A 21,270-nucleotide genomic window follows, 5' to 3' on the forward strand; every position below is an offset into this window, starting at 1 on the left:
AATAAGAGTTGAAATTCTGCTGGCGACATTGTGTAGATCTAGTGCCACGCTTGTGAAAGATGCCAAACTGAGAATCAGATCTTCTTCTTAGCAACAGAACAGGTTGAGACTGAGCCTCTTTGAAAATGTGAAGTGCTAAAGCATCTCTTTACTGCTCCATCAGTTAACAGAGTGATAGAAATTATAAGTGAGAAAGATTGGTAAGGGATCACAGCTTGTCTGTCCTTTGACCAGCGAATGATTGGCCCCTGCCTGTACCATATTCTGCACAGCTTTAGCCTTTAGCCAATCCATTTTTGAAGAACTCAAATGAGGCATCTATTACTTCCTCTAGGAGACTATAACTTTGCTTAATAGGTGTCACCCCCAGAAATTTTTTCCAGTTATTTAGTTTACATTTTCATGTGTTCGGTTTCATCACATTACTCTGCTCTCCCCAAAACATTTGTCACCTATCAGAGGGGTAGCCATGTTAGTCTGGATCTGTAAAAGCAGCAGAGTCCTGTGGCACCTTATAGACTAACAGATGTTTTGGAGCATGAGCTTTCGTGGGTGAATACCCACTTCGTCAGCTCATGCTCCAAAACGTTTTTTAGTCTATAAGGTGCCACAGGATTCTTTGCTGATTTGTCACCTAGATATTTATACCCTTCAAATATTTGTAGTGTTGTCAACATCCTGTTCCCTGAAACTCCAAATGACACTGTTTCCTCTTTCCCCATTATGTCCTCTCTTGCTTTTTTGGATGTTTGGTTGGGCTCCTGGTAACTATGCTGCATTTGCACAACCTTTACACACTCAATCCTCCACTCCTCATCCCCCCAAGTGCCTCACCCATGTCAGGCAGCACAGAGAGTACTCTTGTGATTGAAGAATCAGTCAGAGGGTAGGGAACTCTGCTTAGTTCTGTAGATTCTCTGAGAGCCTCCTACAGACCCTGGAGAAACTGTGTGAGACTCATATTGATGATTGGTCCAGAGATAATTGCTGCTCATCTGCCAAATGTTGGCAGATTTTGAGGCTTTGCAGGTTAGTTTCCTATTGGAGGAGAAATCTGTGATATGGAGTCTGGGTGTTTTATTAACTCAACTTATTTTATTTATACTGTATACACCAGTCCTGGAGCAGAGGTGGTCACAAACAGCATATAGGCAAATCTTTCTTTCAGGAATCTCAGCCCAGATACCCAAGCCTGGTACACAGGGAACAATTCCGCTCCAAGAACTGACTCTAGTTAGAGAGATTAAAGCACAGAGTAAACTCTTTTGCGGTTTGCAACATCTTTCCCAGAAGAACCCTTTTCACTAAACTATCAACATTTCTTCAAAGACTTAACACTGCTCGAATGCTAAGAAAAAGGACTTTTAAGATGATGTTTAACAGTATCATCTGATGACTTCCACCATAACTGTAGATTTTGTCATCAATAGGAGAGTTACTGTATTTGGGAGGCAGATTTGTCTAGTGGTTAGTACAAGGGACTGAGACTCAGGAGACATGGGTCCTACTCTCAACTTATCTTTGGGCCTTAATTTCCTCTTTCATGAAACTAAGCTAATGATACCAAGCCACCTTGCAAAGGGCTTTGCAATCTTCCTCAGACACAAGGAGGTACTATAGAAATGCAAAAGCACTATGTTGTTATGATAAGTACTCAACACTTATTCATGTTAATGGAAGTCACGTGCACCTATTGATGCCAAAATGGGACCCCAGAGTCTGTGCGTTTGAGAGAAATTGGTAGATAAAGCCGAAGAAAAAACTAGAAGAACAACAATAACAAAAAATGTCTTTAATTTCTTCTTCCTTATTTTGATGTATCCCTTTTCCTGCTTCTCTTAATTTGAATAGAATTATGTTATACATTATCTTTCCTTTCAACTGTAGCTTTCTCTTTTAAAATTCATGAGGTACATGGGGGGGGGGGGAAATGACAAAAGAGTGCTATGAAAAAGCCCTGCTCTTACTCATATTATTGTGATGATTAATAAATAAACACATTAGAATACTATTTTATCTGTGATTTCTAGTACCCTGCAATTTGGATGCTTATGTCCTGATGTTTCTCCTGAAAGCCCTGAGACAATGGCTTGCATTTCCAAAAGTGTGTGTAACCCTCTGTTCAGTGTATGTTACATTCCAAGTGCCTGACCCACAGAAGAATATGTCTGCTATAGCTGACAACTAAGGGATTTAGGGTCAGATTTTTATAGGTAATTAGACCCCTAACTCCAACTGAAATCAATGGGAGTTAAGCATCTAAAAACCTTTAAAAATCTGGCCTTTAGCTCAAGAGGCAGAGGTTCATGCTCTTATCTATAGAAGTTCCTGGTTCAATCCCCAGTGTTGGCTAAAAAATGATGATGGACACTGCATCTACAAAGCAGGTATACCTGGGATATAAGCAGGAACACAGCTGAGACTGGCCAGGGCCACCCGGGGGGGGGCAAGTGGGGCAATTTGCCCCAGGCCCCGTGAGCCCTGGCCTGGTGGCGGTCCGGGTCTTTGGTGGCATTTCGGTGGTGGGGGGCCCTTCAGTGCTGCCGAAGACTCGGAGTGACTGAAGGGCCCCTTGCCACTGAAATGCTTCCGAAGACCCGGACCGCCGCTGGGTGAGTACAAGTGCCACAGCTCCCCCACTTTGCCCCAGACCCCCTGAATCCTCTGGGCAGCCCTGGGACTGGCTCAGTTCTGATGGTGGTTTTGGTACTATGGGCCCCAGGTCCCTAGGAATAGGACTGAGACACACCAAACTAAATTTCTCATGGGTCACCAAGTGACCATGGGATACTTCAAGTATCAGAGGGGTAGCCGTGTTAGTCTGGATCTGTAAAAAGCAACAAAGAATCCTCTGACACCTTATAGACTAACAGACGTTTTGGAGCATAAGCTTTCATGGGTGAATACCCACTTTGTCAGAACCATGACATCTGACGCATGCATCTGATGAAATGGGTATTCACCCACGAAAGCTCATGCTCCAATACGTCTGTTAGTCTATAAGGTGCCACAGGACTCTTTGTTGCTTTTCATGTGATACTTACAACTTTTGGTAACTGGGGCTGCCTTCAAACTAGTGACCTAGAATGAAAGCCTCTGGAATCCCATCCCCAATCACAGAGCCTCCCACTCCCCTCTTTCTCTTTGGGGACAGGAGGTAGCTTGACAGCAGGTACAGGGCAATGGGGGAAGAGAGGCAGGAAGGGTGTGCCAATCCCACAGTGGGCCAGAATTGGTTAATGAGCACCTGTGGTCTCAGTTAGCCTCAACCTGCTACATCTGTGCAAGGTGTCAAGGCTCCTTGCAGGTAGAAGGGCCAGCAACAGGGTATACAAGGCTATGGGGAAGGAAAGCAGGAGGAAGTGAGTCTGCTTGGGGTTCTCTGTGCTGGCCAAGGGGCCTGCAGGTAGTAGGAAAATTCTTACTGGGTCAGAGACTGCCCTGCCTGAAGAGTGGAGAAAATGCCCCTGCAGCAGAACCAGCTGGGTTAGAGAAAATGCTGAGAAGCTTTGCAGTGAGCCTGGGGAGAAAGAGGCTTGCAGGGAGGGGCTGATACCCTGGCAGCATGCGAAAGAGGCCGTGGGAAAGGCCTAAGAGAAGGCAAAATAGGAAAGGGACCAGAGAGGCACCAATGGGTCTGTGTAGCCAACCCTGGCTGCTTAGGTCCTTGGACTGGAACCCAGAGGAAAGGGAAGGCCTGGTTTCTCCCATCATCCACTGTTCTCCCTAACGGCAGGGCTGCCCAGAGGATTCAGGGGGCCTGGGGCCTTCAGCAGCCGGGGACCCGCCGCTGAATTGCCGCCAAAGACTCGGCACTTCGGCGGTGGGTCCCAGGGCGGAAGGACCCCCTGCTGCAGGTCTTCAGGGAACTTTGGCGGTTGGTCCCGAATTGCCGCAGAAGACCCGGAGCAGAAGAAGCTCTGGGGGCCCGTGCTCCATGACAGTTTTCCAGGGCCCCCAAAAAACTCTCATGGGGGCCCCTGTGGGGCTCAGGGCCTGGGACAAATTGCCTTTTCCTTTGGGCGGCCCTGCCTAACAGGAAAAAAAACAGCAGCAGCCTTTTGCAAAAAGAAAGAAGACAGCAGAAGGAGCAAAGCAGAATGCATTGAAAGAGTTGCTTCAATGCCTTGAAACCATGTGCTGTGTATATACCAATACCATGGTTATCAGTGTGGACAGAGCCTCTAGGACCTTTGATTTAGGAAACAACTGCCTCTGCTGGCTGAGCTAAAGAACAGTCCCCAGTGGCTGTTACTCTGTAGGCCAGCCTCCAGCGGCAGCGTAACCAGACACTGCCTGTAAACGCATCCAGCTAGGGTTAGCTATCCCAGAAGCTCAAATCCTTAGTAATGCTTTGAAAGCTAAATAGAAACAGCTCCCCTCCAGCCATTAGGACAGAAATTTAATTAGCAAGCCAAATTCTATTGATTCACTTTTAATTTTTAAGTAGGAGCGTTGTGGACTCTAGACAAAACTGAGTCAATAGAGTTGGTCCCACTTGCACCAGAGTTGAATTTGGCCCTGACATGGCAGTTCCCAAAATAAATGTGAGGAGATCCATAGAAAAGAAACCAAAGTGAAGGCTCAGCGCTAAGCTCCACCCATCCATAGGAGAACTAATTTTACAGATCCAGTGTCAAGAGTGCAAGAATTCTCTCAACATCTATCCTTCTGCTGGCGTCCTCTTTATCATATCATAACTAAGTTACTTCTGTTCACGTTCAACGCCCTTCATGGGCTATCCTCATCCTACCTCGTGACAGGTGACAGAGCCAGTCAGCACCATGCTCCCTGCTTGCACCTTAGTGTCTACAGGGGCTGGTCCAGTGCAAACTGTGAAAAGACACATGCTCACTTCTTCCCCTCCCTCCCTCCCAGCCTGAGACCACACACCTGGTTTTTCTTGCTCTCAATCTGAATTAAGGGTCTTTCTGACAAAGCATCCATTTGCTCTTTTTGTGTATGGAAAAACACACCAAGAGAGGGAGTGGCACTGACCCCAGGAACGGAAAGATTTCATCAGTAACTGAGACTCCTATGGACTGGTAAGGTAATTCTTATACCTTACAAAGAAGAGGCCAAGGACTTGCCAAGGATCTCAAAATACTGCAAAGAATGAAAAACTCTGAAAATGCTTCTCTTGAAATACATCTAGATCCTCTCTTGGCATCTGTTTTTAATTTTTATTTATTTATTTATCCTGAGTGCAACTCTAGTAAAAGGTGCTAAAATGAGAGCCCTGGGAACTCAAGTCCTCCACATAGCAATGGAGCATATACAGTCTGGGCAGCTTTGAAAAGAATAGCTAGCTTTTATATAGTTCTTTCCATCAGTAGATCTCTGAGCACCTCAAAAAATCCCAGGGAAGTGCTATCATCTCTGGGTTAGAGATGGAGAACTTTGGCACAAAAAGCTGGAGCCCAGATCCTCAGAGGTATTCGGATGCCTAATTCCTGTTGATTTCAATAGGAGCGAAGTGCCTCAATATATCTTTGAGGATTTGGGTTTAAGTGACTTGCCCAAGGTCCCAGATGATGTCTGTGGCAGAGCAGTGCTACATCAGGTCTGAGCTGTATATTTACTGTATTATCAGTAATTAGTGATAGAAATTAGTGATGGGAAAGATTAGTAACATCCCAGTTTCTTCTGAGTGCAGGATTGTCCCCTCAAGAGCCTGCTCCAGGCCAGTTTTGAATGGCTCAATGTGGGGACTTGTAATACTTCCCTCAGGAGACTGGGACATAATCTCACCCTCAGGAAACTTGTCTTGATATATAGCCTATGCTGTTGGTGCTTAACTTCATCCCATTGCTCCTCTTTATACTCTCTCTGCCCACCCTACCCATGTGCTGTCACACCTGGGTGTTTACATTTTGTCAGTATCATATTTCCCCTTAGTGTTACTTTGTGGTTCCTTGCACCTCCTTTTTGATCCTCTCACTCTTTCTACCTTCTCTCCTGTTCTGGTTCCTTGGAGGTGATGGGTAAGATCCTGGTGTTTATGGTACATTTGCTCAGCATTTTGTTTTGTCCATTCAAATTGAGACAAGCAGAAACAATTTTTTTCTTTCAAATCTAGTTTGTTCTTTTAAAATTCAAGCAGGACTCGGGGTGGCTCAGCAGCTGATGAAAGAGGGCTATGAAAATACCCTGCTCTTACTCTTATTATTCTGATGATTAATAAATAATAAACACATTAGGATAGTCTTTTATCTGAGACTGCCAGGACCATTCATTTGCAATGTTTATAAGCAGGCGGCTCTCCTGGAAATTCTCTCCCTGGGAGGCATATTTCCAAACTATTTGCTAAGCAGGTAAGCCTAGGCGTTATCATTTGTTAACAGGAATCGGTGTCATAGCTCCTGTTCATCATATTGCGAATGTTTCTGTTTAATCCAGACTCATCTCTTACTGGGAAGGAAATGAGCACATCCTATATTACCTGGACTCAGGACACCTGGGCTGGTTTTTATTACAATATCTGACACTGGCCTGCTGTTTGGCCTTGGGTGAGTTGCTTCACCTCACTTTCCTCACCTGTGAAAGGGTGATTATGATACTTGCCTCCTCTGTAAAGTGCTTTGTGATATTTATAGATACGAAGTGCTAAACAAGAGCATGGCCTCATTACTACTTACTAGGGCAGGGAAGATAACGGGATAATAGAACTTTTAACCTTCTAGGTACGGTCTTGAACCCAGCCCAGGTGATCAAAACTTGCAACTGGGCACTGGCTGTTCGGAGATTGGGTCGGCTCGGTCCCGTTTCTACCAGTGCAGTGCTTTCATCATCAAACCCACCATCAGCACTGACCCCACTGGAAATCTCAGCAGTGGCAGAAAGGCTGAAATAGGCCGTCTTGCCCTCTAGGACACTGGAGTGCTGCCCTAGCTGCTCAGTGCCGGTTTGATTTGGGTCTTTTTCTTATACAGGCTCCTATTACCCCTCAGCCCCTGTCCCGATTTTTCACACTTGCTGTCTGGTCACCCTACAAGAAAGCGAGGAGAGATTCTGAAGTGGTTGTCTTCTGGCCTCTGCTTGTCCCTTATCGTGTGGCCTTCAGACAAGGCTTCTCCCCTTCAGAGCAAGCAGCTGTTCCTTTATCAGGGTTTCACATTAGACTTATTCATCCTAAATTATCCTATCTCAAGGACTGGCTGGCTGAGTTAGTTCAGCCTGACGCTATCTTCTTACATCACTCGCCAAGTGCTGCTCCTTCCTCCGCCAGGCTCCGTGCCCATGACAGACTCCCTGCATAGCAACACAATTGGAAACACTGCATCCACACAGGCTATCCTCCACTATACCATGGCTACTCCGAGCGCTATCCCTGTCTGCATCTCAGCTCATTACGCTGGTGTATATCACTAACAAAATCACTCTGGATTTACACCAGTGTAAATGAGCAGAATTTGGCCCCTCCTATCTCTTTAAATCCATCTTCTGTCACCTTCCATTGCTAATCAGCCACTATTTTGTCTTTTCCAACCCTTGCCCCTCACCCTTTGAGTGTATTGCACCCATTCAATTTACAGCATAAGCTCCCTGGGGCTGGGAGCTAGTCTTGACAAATGGGCCCATTCCAGTCCTAATGAAAATCCATCAGCTTCAGTGGAACTATGCCAGCGATGAACTTGACCCACTGGTGTTTCCTCTGGGTTCTCAAGCTGGGGGTCATGACCATGCTAGAAGGTCCCAGTTACTTTCCTGGCTAGAAAGTCTGAAAACTTTTTTCTATTGTAAGATGTGGTCGCTGTATGGGAAAGATTGAGGACTGCTGTTGTGAAGCCCGTGGAATGACACCAGCCATGAAGCTCTACAGTGACAAACACCTGTTGTTCCAAAAATTAAATCAAAATGAACCATCAAGAGACATGAACTAGCTTCCCCAGTGAACTCACATCATCCTATTGCTCATGCTCCCTCTTCCCTGTCTCCTTTCCTCTGTTGTTGCTGTTGTCCTGGATTGCAAGGTCTTCTGGCCAGGAAGGCGGTTTCTGTTGGTTCTCTGATGCAGCGGTTCTCAACCAGGGGTACATCAACTCATCTAGATATTTGCCTAGTTTTACAACAGGCTACATAAAAAGCACTGGCAAAGCCAGTGCAAACTAAAATTTCATCATGTGTCGGGGTGTGCATACACCGCACTGGAGAAGAAAGGGTTAACCCCACACTCTGAGAGCTGCCATATTGACGCTAGCCATTAGGCTGTGCTACCCTGTGTCTGAGGGCCACCATATTGACTCTGTGGTCACCCCGAGGGTTACCAGGGGATTAATCCCAGTGATATCACTGCCCTGCCCTGCCCCAAATGGAGACGGAGTGTGCATAGACCCTGATACATACAATGACTTGTTCACATGGCTCTGTATACTGTACACTGAAATTTAAGTACAATGGTTATATTCCAATTGATTTATTTTATAAATTATATGGTAGAAATGAGAAAGCCAGCAATTTTTCAGTAACAGCGGGTTGTGCCACTTTTGTATTTTTATGTCTGATTTTGTAAGCAAGCAATTATTAAGTGAGCTGAAACTTGGGGGTACACAAGACAAATCAGACTCCTGAAAGGGGTACAGTAGTCTGGAGAGGTTGAGAGCCACTGCTCTAATGTGCCATGCACCTCCGTGATATTACAGAAACCCAGGAGAAATATAATAAACTGTGGAACTCTCTGCTGCATAGTGAGGCAACCGGCTAAGTAGTGGTGAGAGGAAGATTCAGTGCATGCTTATTATTAATCTTTATTCGGGGCATAAACTAATCAGTGGCTGGGATAAGGGTGACATTTTCCTCCTTGATTTAGTAAAGCACAGTGGCCTGATGGGGGTTTGTTCATTCAGCCAAGAATGTAAAGGAGCGCACACCGTTGTGCCTAGGCACCCCTCGGGTGTGAATTACTGCTGATCTGGGCTCTGAAGATACCACATGGATTGGATTCCTGCTCCTGGTTCTCAGGTCCCTTGCATGCTATAGTAGGGAACTCTTCTATGAGCATTCTCAAAGATTTCTGGATGTTGGTGGCACAGGCAGGTCAGACATATTCTGAGCCAACAGTCTCCTCTAGGACATTTCATTCCAGTTCCTTCTAACCTTGCTGAGCTAGGCATCTGCAGCCCTGGTCTGGCCTCTGCCACCTGTACAGATTTCAGCTTCACTTTGGATGCTGTTTCCATGTCTTTTGACCAGTGTTTAATTAGTAATGAAAGAGGCGCTGGGGCTCAAGCAATCTGTTTACTTTCATAACTGATGCGGCAAGCCCAGAGGTGTGGTAGCTATGAACTGCCAAGCCCAGAGGTGTGGTAGGTATGAACTGCCAAGCCCAGAGGTGCCAGGGCTCAGCCCTGGCAAGCCCTGGCACAAATTAAACCCTGATTTTGACTGATTTGCCCTCTTCCCCTTTCGCTCCCAGGATCCCCAAAAATGGTACTAATTTTTGGTAACAATATTCTTGAGGCATATTCTTCTCATGCCAAGTCACTGGAAATCTGAACTGAATACAGAAGTCAGGCTCCATATTTACGTAAAGAACTAGCATGTAATAACGAGCATTTATTGAAACAGTCGTCCAGCCAAACAGAGCTAACTAGAGCTTTCCAAGTGTCCTCTTCCCGTGTGCTCTGGGCTGCCTCTGCTTTATTTGTTCCGAAGTCCTAGCTTGGCCCGCAGAGGGGAACTTCCCAAGAGCTTATCAGTGGCTGCAGTCAGAGAGGGAGAAGAAGTGAAACGTAGATACTGCTTCCAGCAGGGGAAGCTGCCCTCTCAGGGCAGTCCTTGCTGCCCTGCTCAGCACAAATTAATAATAATGGCACTGAACTCTTTACAAACAGGGGTTGATTAAACCTCACAACAGCTGCTGGGACGTAGGTTGGTATTTTGGTCCCTGTTTTACCCGAGGGGAAGATGGAAGTGCAGGGAGGTAAAGCTGTAACTTTCAAATCTAGATGCCTGAAGTCAGGCTCCTAAAACCCTCATTGGTCTGATGAGGAGAGGTGCTGAACACTCGCAGTTTCCAGGAGGAGTTGCTAAGAGCTGCCAGTGCTCAGTACCACTGAAAATTAGATCTCTAATTTAGAGTTTCAGGCCAGAAGGGATCATCTTGGCTGATTGCCTGTATACCACAGGCCACCAACACCACCCAGCACCTGCCCACTACTTAGGGTGACCAGATGTCCTGATTTTATACGGACAGACCTGATATTTGGGGCTTTTTCCTATATAGGATCCTATTACCCCCCACTCCTTGTCCTGATTTTTCACACTTGCTATCCGGTCACCCTACCACTACTAGAGTTTCAGGGGCCTAAAGTTCAACTGGCAAATTCTCTTAGACTTGCACATGGCCTCAGAGGAGGTCAACGTCAGGACTAGAACTCAGGCTGAAAATCCTCAGCCCTAGTCCCAAACGCAGTGCCCTAGACCACAGCACCTCACTGAGCTGTGTGATTGGACCAAAGCGCCTACAGGCTCCCGCTGTGGGCTGTGTTTATAGAGGGGCATGCGCCGCACAGCGGTGCTGAGGGCGAGATTATTGGTACTGGCTGCTGTGTAGAGATGGTGGGCATCTCCCGGACGAAGGGCAGCTCAGTTCCTGATTGCATCAGGGCCTTCTGATGCATTCTCATTATCGACTTGGGCCTGCTCCTGCTCCTGTCAAGTCACTGGGAGGTTAGACACTGAATGATAACGTCAACACAATCTTGTGGGGTTGAGGAGAGAAGGTTATTTCAATCTGAAGTCAAGATACTAATTTGTATCCATCCTTTTCCTGGAGGGAGGTGCCCATGGTATAAGCAACAAGACTGAGATTCTTGGACCATGAGCGTGAATCCCAGTAAGACTGGCTCAACCTCGTCATCCAGCTAAGTTGAAGAAGCTGAGCTGTGCATTTCCAATGGTTGGATTCTACAGGGGACAGCTTCAGAACTGAGCTTCTGTACATTCTGCAAAAGATAGATGCAGCCTCATGCAAGCTTCTGTTCTGCCTTCCTGCATGACCTTGGGTAAGGCATTGATCCTCTCTGCCTCAGTTTCTCCATCTTCAAAACAGGAATAAAATAATTCCCCTCCCTCAGAGGGGATTGTTGAGGATTCATTATGGATGGGTGCAATGCATTTGGAAGATGAAAAGTGCTAAGTATAAGATAACTGTATTATTTATCACTGTAAGGGTCCGTGGTTGTCTCTCCACATTAGTCTGGGTGTGGGGGTCCAGGCCTTCTCACTACCGCATGGCTATCCAACAAAGCTTCAGGGGAAATTAGTGCTTTCAGGGCTCTGACCCCATGGGTGAGGCAGAGCGACAAGCAGTTGACGAGGCTCTGGCCCTCAAGCACGGCAGAGCAACAAACAGTTTGAGGAGTTCAGGCCCTCAGGACAGGGCTGAGCAACAGGCAGTTTTCTCCTAGCCCAGGCAGAAGGCAGACAAATGCAGGTTTCTCAGCCTAATATGGGAATGCTGCCATCCCAAGGGTGGGGCAGGTGCAGGGGCTAGGGGGTCCCAGGCCCACCCTACTCCACCAGGTCCCAGCCAAGGGCCCTGACAGCGGTGGAAGGCTCCACCACGGGGTCAGCAGGGATCGCACTGAAACACACTGACCAGTATTCTGGCCAAACAACTGGACTATTGCTGATGTCCCTGAGTTACTTCCTACGACCCTGTTGCAGTATGCCTCTGTCTTGTGGGTGTCTTCCGTCTCCCCAGGGCACATGGCCAGCAGCAGTCCCAGTAGCTCCTCTGTGCTCCTGTCAGTTGTCCCAGCCAGCAGTCCTTCTGGGTCCTCGGCACTGCAGGGCTCAACCTCAGATGTGGGGGCTCAGCAGCGGGCAGGACAACTCTGTCCCCTTCACCAATTCCCCCGCAACTGAACTGCAGGGCTTGCCTTTTAAGCTTCCTTTCCTGCCCCTCTGCATCTGAAGGGATCGGTTTGGCTGGCCCAGCTCCACCCATCAGGTGCTTTCTCCCCCCACCCCGCAATCAGTTTTGGTGGGAGGCCTTGCTACAGTCATCCTCTCATGGCACTTTTAGTAGAAGCAGGGGGTTACCCTTATGCTTTTGCCGAAATTTCTCCCTTTATCCCTTGACTTTCATCTCTTGTTTGCTGCCACCCTCCCCCCAGAAGTGGCTGCATTGCAGAGGTGCTGCCTATATATCCTTAGCAAAGGGCTCTGAGATCCTTTGGGAATGAAAGTGGTGTCAGGTTTCTATAGTGATGTAAATATTCTAGCACATTTGTGCTGTTGGAGTTGGTTTTCAGGCTGCAGGTGGCAGCAAGTCAAGATTCCCTCTTCCTCACGGCTGCCAAGAGCGCAGTTAATATTTGGAAGAAGAAGGCACTGGGGCTGGGATGGCTTGTTGCACAACAAACATACACAGCACAGTTTCTTTACTGTTTTCATTATGTTTCAGCAAACAGCAGCAAAGCAGAGAGCAAGGAGCCAGCAATAAAGGCCTTCACCGTAGCAAGCAAAATACAGTTCAGGTTTTGCCTGCAGAGAAGGGACTGAGTCAGAGAGCAAGTGTACCCAGATTGCTGGCCAATTTGGCAGCAGCCGATTTAATGCATGAATAAATAAACACAGGATTTGCATTTTCTTGATTCTTTCCAAGAAAATCTAAATTGTAGGAGTTGCACGTACCAATAAAAAGCCTGTTTTGGGGGGAAACAGAATGAGATTCTGATCTGCAGAGAATGTGGAGTTTTATTTGAGTGGAATCCTCACCCAAACAGGTCAGAGGATCCTTTTAAAGGGATACCAGGCATTTAGAAACCAAACAATTTCAAGAAATGGGTTAAAAGTAGGTTCAGGTCCTATCCCTCCCTCTGAGTCTCTGATGGTGTTTTGGGCAGCTTTATGGTATCTTTTAAAAATGTTTTGCTCTTCCCTGTTGGTGGGTAAGACAAGAGACCCGCCCCCCCACCAACAACGAGAAAAACAAACTGACCATGCAGGAGAAAAGGTGAAAAGTCCTGTCACAAAGTAAACAAATCCAAAAAATAAAGGAAAAACCTTGCTAGCAAATTCCCTGGAGCCATCTGTTAGCTCCCCTATCCCCACTTAATTCAGGTCAGATTGTTCTCTGTAATGTAATTTCAAGTTGCTGACCCCAGACCTTCAAAATCCTGCCTGAACCCTCCTCCCACATAAATCATGAGACTGGCTTAAAATTCACGAGACTTAAAAAAAAAAAAGAAAAGATTTGAGGACTCTCTGTATTTGAGGAGCCTTCTGATTTTTAAGGCTGTAGGGGTCATGTTTTCAAGCTTTACTTTGCAACCCTGAGGGCTAGAAACTTACTTCAAATTACAGAAGCAGAGAGTTTCATAATCACTGAACTCCAGGAAGTGGGGCTTTAAGGAAAACAAGAAATACGGTAAGACTTGTGCTAAGAGCGTGAGATTTGGTGAGCCAGCGTTGCTATGGTTCAGTAGAGAGATAAAGGCTTCCTATTGCTTTCTGGTGTGAAATGGAGAGGGAAGACAAGACACCACAGGCCCTGACTCCATGTGTGTGCGGGTGCTCTGAGGCTGGAACATCCATGGGAAAAAATTAGTTGGTGCTCAGCACCCACCAGTGCCCCCCACCTGCTGCAATGAGCTGTTCAGCGGTGTGCAGGAGGAGAGGCTTTGGGGGAACGGGTGGAGTGGGGGCATTGCCTGGGCAGAGTGGGGGTCGAGTACCCCCCAGGAAATGACAAAGGCAGCCCCTGTGCAAGACACAATGGACCAGGTTATCCGTTCTACCCAAATGACACCCTGAGTCAGGAGGGCACGTGTTTAACTTTACACGCGTCACTCCATTGACTTCAGCAGGAACACTCCCATCTATCTCAGGTACTTATTGAGTCCTGATTTCCTTAGCCTCTCAGCCTCTCAATCTATAATACACTTGTCTTCACAACACCGCTGGCAGTTAGAGCAGGACTATTATCCCCATTGTACAGATGGGGAACTGAGGCACAGAGAGGCTAAATGACTTGCCTCAGGTCACATACAAAGTCTGTGGTAGAGCAGGGATTTGAACTCAGGTCTCCTGAGTCTCAGTCTAGCACTGTCCACTCTCTGTTACTTAAGGACCTTGCTGATATGCAACCAAAGGCACTTAAGTGTTTTTGGTGATGGATTAGCTGAAACTGATTTTTAAAAATTAGTTTTTTACATATTTTCCCCTCTGTGGTGTCACTATAAGGCAAAGTTATAGTTGTCTGGGTGCCTCAGTTGTGCATTTACATAAAATATAACACATTTGAGGAATAATTACAGTATTCTCGTAATGTCTTCTTTCCCTTAAAATACTGCTAAATACTCTCCACTTTAAGAGTATTGTGTTTAGGAATTATTATTAATCCCATTGTACAGGTGTATACTCTATACCTGTACAAAGTGATTATTAATCATTCCCAGACAAAAAACTATCATCCTGAAGAATCCTAAAGCACTTTACAAATCTTAGAGGAATGGTTTATTCCAGAATTAAATGCATCTTCTGGGCTGAGACCAACAGCAACACTACATGCCAGGATAGGACAGGAAGTGAGAAACCATGCCATAGCCTACTGAAACTGCAGGGAGGAATTAGGTAGGCAAAATGCAAATACCCGAGTTAGAATTTGGCCAGGACACCTGTTGGGAAAAGTGCCAGGGGCCCTTTAATGCCCATGAGTGGTCAGGACCTTGGTTTTGTGTCTCATCCCAAATGGAGGAGTAATATTAGCACCTTACTCATGTTTCCACATGGGTTGCCAGGTCTTGGCACTTGCCTTTCATGCCTTCTATTCCCGGTCCTGCATGCCATAGGTTGTGTGTAGGGTCCGGTTTGACGGAGAAGAAGTTTCTATTGTTGCACATACTGGGTGGAAATAGGGCAGTGATCAATAAGACTTTGGGGTTGCAGTGCAAGCATCATGTGCTTGTGCCTTAACCTGCCCCCTGGATGGCCTATGCACATATTGAAGGAATCCCTTTTTCTAATCAATGGATGATGCTTGATTTTGGCTCTGGAATTGGGAGGAGGGAGGTGTTGGCATCTTCATGCCATGGGACTGTACTATGTAGTCAATCTGATTGTTTTAAAGGGCAATACTAGATCCACCTCTCACCATCAATGAGCAACAGAAATATTTCCACGACCGTCGTGTTTGCAATCCAAGCACAGAAAGTGAAACTGACACGGGTGGGCACAAGGCGCTGTGTGCAAGCATGTGTGCATTTTCACAGGTGGAACTTGGCAAGGGCGGGACGGTGCTTTGCATGTGATGGTTGGTGGTGACATACTGTCTGGGACAACAGAGCAGCTGTTTCCATCTTGGGCTTCTTCTGTCTTAATCGTAAGAGCTAGTGACTTGGCGTATTAATGGACCACGTTGGCAGCTGCTGATGGCTGGGATGCCAGTAGCTACTCCCTCCTGCCTTTCGCAGCATAGGAAGTGCAGGGTGAGAATTATAACCACAGCTTTGAAGTGCAGGAGAGGAAAAGCTGGGTATGCTGACGTTTTTTATAAAGCCTGCAGTGAGCCAAAACTACAGAAGAGAAGATGTCACTGAGTTCACCCTCCACCCTTGAAAAGTGACTCTGGTGTTTTCTGCTGAAATAATTGGTGCTCTGGCTGACAACTCCCCTCTGAACAAAACAGGTTCGCAGGTCCAAGGCTGCAGGCAAGAGATTACCAAATGCTGGCTTCACGTGCTGCATTGCTGCTATCCAGCTCCTTGTTTGTAAAGGGCTTTGGGATGCCTGGGGCCAAATTCTGATATCAGTTACTCCAGTGTAACTGCACTGAAGCCTGAGGATTTTATCCCATTACTCTGAACTTACCCCACTGCTAGTAAGATGAGACTCCAGTCTGGATATGAAAGGCAATATAGGGAATCACATCCTATTCTATTTAGTTCACCTTTATTTACCTGGTTTGTATATCTGCTGGTTGGGAGCCAGGCCTTCACCACTGCAGACAACAGAGCAGGTGAATTCCTAATGTCACCCAACAGAGCCAGGGGTTTATGGACAATTTGCCAAAAGTCCAAGGGCTGCCTCTAATTTCCACAAAATGGAGCAGCAGCCACTCTCCCAGTTAGAGGTGACCTGCCAAGGGAAAAGAAGGGGGCTTGTCCACCTGTAAAAGACACACAAATAACTGCTAGGTCTTTTTTCTACATCATAAACATAAAAGATTGAGGGGAGGGAGAGACAAACCTCTTCTGTTCCCCTTTGCAGTCCTCTTTAATAGGAGGCTACAGATCCCAACATGCTGCGTGGCTGAGAACCTGAATGAAAGGGAAAAAATGGCCATGGTGCAGCATGGTGACAGCAGAAATTCCTAGTCAAAGAGCATCAGCCAACCATGTGAGAAACAGAAAGAAAGCAAAAGAGATCAAAGGGGGGGAATCCAGCTAGAGGCTGCAAAAAAGTCTCCTTCCCTTTGTCAAACCTCCCAATTCCTTAGTCAAGAGAAATGGAACAAAATATTGTCTGTGCTTGGCAGCATTTAAGCAGGTGATGAAATAAGGGATACTTTTAAAAACAGCACAAACAAGTGAGCAAAGGATAGAAGAAAATCAAAGCTCAGGAAAAGTGAGACATATTGGAAGGGGTGGGGGTAGAATGAAGCTGGGAGTCAGGATGCCTGGCTCTGCCACTGGCTAGACTCTTCGCTGCTCTTTGCCTCAGTCTCTTCACCTGTGAAGTGGGGATATTGACTCATGAAGGAGATTTGGGAAGTCAGTTAAATAAGTTGTAAATTGCTCTGAGATCCTCAACTGAAAGACACAGCAGAGCTGCAAAGAGGTACCATGGGCTAGTGGATAAGGCCTGCTCCTTGGACTCAGGACATCTGATGTGCGACTGGCCTGCAGCAAGACCTTGGGTGGATCACTTCCCATCTCTGTTTCCATGTCATGTTGGACTTTCAGCTCTGTGGGGCAGAGGCTGTCTCTCACTCTACATTTACACAGTGCCTTGTGCAATAAAACCCTAATCTGGCTTGAGGTCTGTAAATGCTGCACTAAAATGGAGATAATGACACTGACTGCCTTTGTAAAGTGCTTTGAGATCTGCTTATGAAGAGCACTATAGAAGCACTTTATTATTATTATTAATACAAATAATTGATTCATGCAGGGCAGCACGTAAACAATGAGCAATCAAATGTGCTAGGCAGGTATTGGCATTCCTTTTTACTTGGCAGATTGCAGGAAGCTCATCATTTTCATCACGTTGCCTTGACTTTTATGCCCCTGATTTTTTACCCTTTGAAAGGTCATCTGGCTAAGCACATTATACCAGTTCTATCCAGGCAGCTCCAGGTTGCAGACTTGCCCAGAGGCAGGCCAGTACAGTCATAATCTAGAGCAGTCCAATTACTTTGGGAGCCATTTTGGTCCTCTAACCAGTCCAGCCTGTCAAGCTGGCAAAGGGGGCTTCTCCTGCTCTCTGGTTTGTAACTATGTGTGCAGCGCCTCCTGGAGACAGGGTGCACAATCTCATTCCGCCTTGAAAAGCTAGCCCTGACAATACGAATTAGTGTAAACCAAGCACTAGGACAGAAAGGAGCAGGCAGCTGCAGCATGAGGCTGGGGGAAGATTCAGAATTCTCCCACTTTGAACAGCAAATGAGTCGACTGTGGGTCAGATTCTGATACCCTTACTCATGCTGTGGAGGGCTTTCCTCAACAGATTGTCCCATTAAAGTCTCACTGCTACTCAGTGAGGATATCAGAATCTGGCCTTGCATTAAAGATGTGTGATTGCAAAGAATCGCCTTGTTAACCCTCCTTAAAACCCCTATGCGTAGCCATGTGGTAGTGGTGGACAGGACTTGGTTAGGTTAAGAGAGGGAAGCAGCAAAAAATGTTTTCATAGACACTTCTGAAAGGGTTAGGACAGTTCTGTTTAAACCCGTGTCAATGAGAAGAGACTTGGGCCATTACATCTTTATACCTGTGTCTATGGCATAGGGTAATGTTGTCCAGTGAATCTTGTTTTACGTGACCGGTTTCAAGCTGTCTGGAGGGGCTCAGGAATGTGAGTATAAACGTCAGGGCGGAACTGCCAAGAAGCGCTGCACACCACGCCAGACTGGTTTTGAGTTCTGAACTTAGATTTCATAAACCAAGTATCAAGTGTGAATTTCTCAGGCACTACTACAACCTTAACATGGAGTCACAGACTCTCGCCTTGGGCTCTCCGATCTATCCTGCCATCCAGGCAAACTTGCCTTTGTGACAGATGGTCCCTGACACCAAAAATCACAACAATATTCAGGTTACTCCCAGCCTCAAAAGGACCAGTCTCTTACCCCAGGTCAATTTCATTTTAGATCCTACACAAGCAGGGCCGGCTCCAGGCCACAGCATGCCAAGCACGTGCTTGGGGCGGCTTGCCGCGGGGGGCGCTCTGCCGGTTGCCGAGAGGGCAGCAGGCAGCTCCAATGGACCTCCTGCAGGCATGCCTGCGGAGGGTCCGCTGGTCCCGCGGCTCCGGTGGAGCATCTGCAGGCACGCCTGCGGGAGGTCCACCAGAGCCGCGGGACCACTGGACCCCCCGCAGGGAAGCCTGCGGGAAGTCCACCGGAGCCGCTGGACCGGCGAGCGGCAGAGCTCCCCCCGCGGCATGCCGCCGTGCTTGGGGCGGCGAAATTGCTAGAGCAGGCCCTGTACACAAGACAACTCTTGTAGCCAATCCTATGATAAATTAACTAACTAAGAAAAAGAAATGAGAGTTATTTACAAGGTTAAAGCCGATAAACATACATACAAATGAGTTAGTCTTAGATTATAAAAGGCAATAGAAGCTTCTGTAATATGTAAGCTGTGTGTCCTTTAGGGCTAACCCAGGCCAACCCTAGGGAGCTTTTGCTTGTGCTTAAAAATCCTTGCTCCTCAGAGTCCAAACGGCATAAAGATGCAGAGCTTTCCTGTCAGTGATTTGTATTCCCTTCACCCAGAGTTCAGACTCTGAACCTGACTAAGGTTCTTCGACGGGGCAAGTCTCCATGCATGTCTCCTCTTCGTGCTTGTAGAAGGAGCCATCAACAAAGTCTTTTGTCCTCGTTCCACAACGGCTCATTTGGTTTCAATGAACTACCTTGTGGGCAAGACTTAACACCTTCTGTGGTAAACTAGCATGGGAAACTTGGCAATGCATCTCTCCTGACTGGGGAGAGACGTTTCCAATTTAAGAAAAAACATTTTTAATCACAGAACAAACACTTAAATATTCTCTTGTAACGTGGGATACAGATATTCTAAGTGAGGTTACTGCATGCAGCAGCTTGCAAGCATTTCAGAGAGTCTAAATACGAAACACATTTTTATAAATCTAATACCTATTTTAATAATACTAACACACAGGTGAGGTGGACTGGTTTCCAGCTATGCAGTCATCAGTATCAGTTGGGGCCTAGGAGCCTTGGTATGACGTGGCACCTGTCTGCCAGCATCACAACCAGATCAACCAAAGTCCCTGACATAGCAGAGGTGAGACAAAACTCCATGGGAAATTCTGGGGGTGTGATGTGGAACCATGTTTAAACCTGGCTATCTTCCCAGGGAGCAGAGATGGAGAACCTTAGTCAGGTTCAGCGTAGCATCTGGAGAAAGGGATAGAAAGCTGGGAACAACAACAACTGTACAGTGCGTAGTATCCCTCCACCCTAGCAACTGTTCCTACTGAGGGGATAGGGGATACGTTCCTTTAGAATCATGTGATGATTCTGCAGCCTGTACTCACAGCAGTAGACCTGGAGGACTCAATGAGGTTATTTCAGTGAGTAAGAATCACTTGCATGTGTAAGGGTTGCAGGATCGGGCCCTAGTTGAGTATCCCTACTAGTTATGAGAGAGATTAATAAGACTGGGACTTTTCAGCTTCAAAAAGAGATGACTATGGGGGAATATGATAGAGGACTAAAAAATCATGACGGGTGTGGAGACAGTAAATAGGGAAGTGTTATTTATTGCTTCTCATAATACAAAAACTAGGGATCACCAAATGAAATTAATAGGCAGCAGGTTTAAAACAAACAAAAGGAAGTATTTTTTCCACACAACACACAGTCAACCCGTGGAACTCCTTATCAGAGGATGTTGTAAAGGCCAAGACTATAACAGGGTTCAAAAAAGAACTAGATAGACCTATTCTCCATGAATTTATCAGTGGCTATTAGCCAGGATGGAGAGGTATTCAACACCATGCTCAAGTGTCCCTGGCCTCTGTTTGCCAGAAGCTGAGAATGGGTGACAGGGGATGGATCATTTGATGATTGCTGTTCTGTTCATTTCCTCTGGGGTACCTGGCATTGGCTGCTGTTGGAAGACAAGATACTGGGCTAGTTGAACCTTTGGGCTGATCCAGCATGGTCATTCTCATGTTTTCTTGTCATTTTGTGGGGCAGCAGCCTCAGCATGTGAGGTTCTGACCCCTATCTACTGCAGTTTTCGCATGAGCAGAAGTCTACATCCTCTCACCCAGTCCTGTAGCCTTATAAACGCAAAGCAATGGGGTTTGTGATGCTACCTCACTTTCCCAGTACTCTCTCACCAGTCCTTCAGACTATATTCTTTCACCTTGAGGCACCTCAGTTCTTCATAAGGTGTCTATGTCATTCTCCCTGCATTGCCACAGCAGATGCTCAACTCTTTCATGGCCTTCAAAATGTGTTGCAGAACCTGTCTTTGTACTTGTTTAGCAAATATAAATTCCCATTTGGGTTGGAGTGAGCTGTTAGTGCTCTATCATGTACATAGACTCATAGACTCTAGGACTGGAAGGGACCTCGAGAGGTCATCGAGTCCAGTCCCCTGCCCTCATGGCAGGACCAAATACTGTCCAGACCATCCCTAATAGACATTTATCTAACCTATTCTTAAATATCTCCAGAGATGGAGATTCCACAACTTCCCTAGGCAATCTATTCCAGTGTTTAACTACCCTGACAGTTAGGAACTTTTTCCTAATGTCTAACCTAAATCTCCCTTGCTGCAGTTTAAGCCCATTGCTTCTTGTTCTATCATTGGAGGCTAAGGTGAACAAGTTTTCTCCCTCCTCCTGATGACACCCTTTTAGATACCTGAAAACTGCTATCATGTCCCCTCTCAGTCTTCTCTTTTCCAAACTAAACAAACCCAATTCCTTCAGCCTTCCTTCATAGGTCATGTTCTCAAGACCTTTAATCATTCTTGTTGCTCTTCTCTGGACCCTCTCCAATTTCTCCACATCTTTCTTGAAATGCGGTGCCCAGAACTGGACACAATACTCCAGTTGAGGCCT

General features: G+C 46.5%; 1 long non-coding RNA gene across 1 annotated transcript; it reads left to right on the forward strand.

Annotated features, from left to right (window-relative positions):
* The first annotated feature begins 6,230 nt into the window (after positions 1–6,230).
* LOC127046563 (uncharacterized) lies at positions 6,231–19,788 on the forward strand. The gene is made up of 5 exons (XR_007773121.1): positions 6,231–6,314; positions 6,400–6,509; positions 10,778–11,006; positions 19,353–19,478; positions 19,551–19,788. It is a non-coding gene; the product is annotated as an uncharacterized LOC127046563 (long non-coding RNA).
* Positions 19,789–21,270: the final 1,482 nt, after the last annotated feature.

Source organism: Gopherus flavomarginatus, chromosome 3 (genome assembly GCF_025201925.1).
Source record: "Gopherus flavomarginatus isolate rGopFla2 chromosome 3, rGopFla2.mat.asm, whole genome shotgun sequence".
NCBI classification, from domain to species: Eukaryota; Metazoa; Chordata; order Testudines; family Testudinidae; genus Gopherus; species Gopherus flavomarginatus.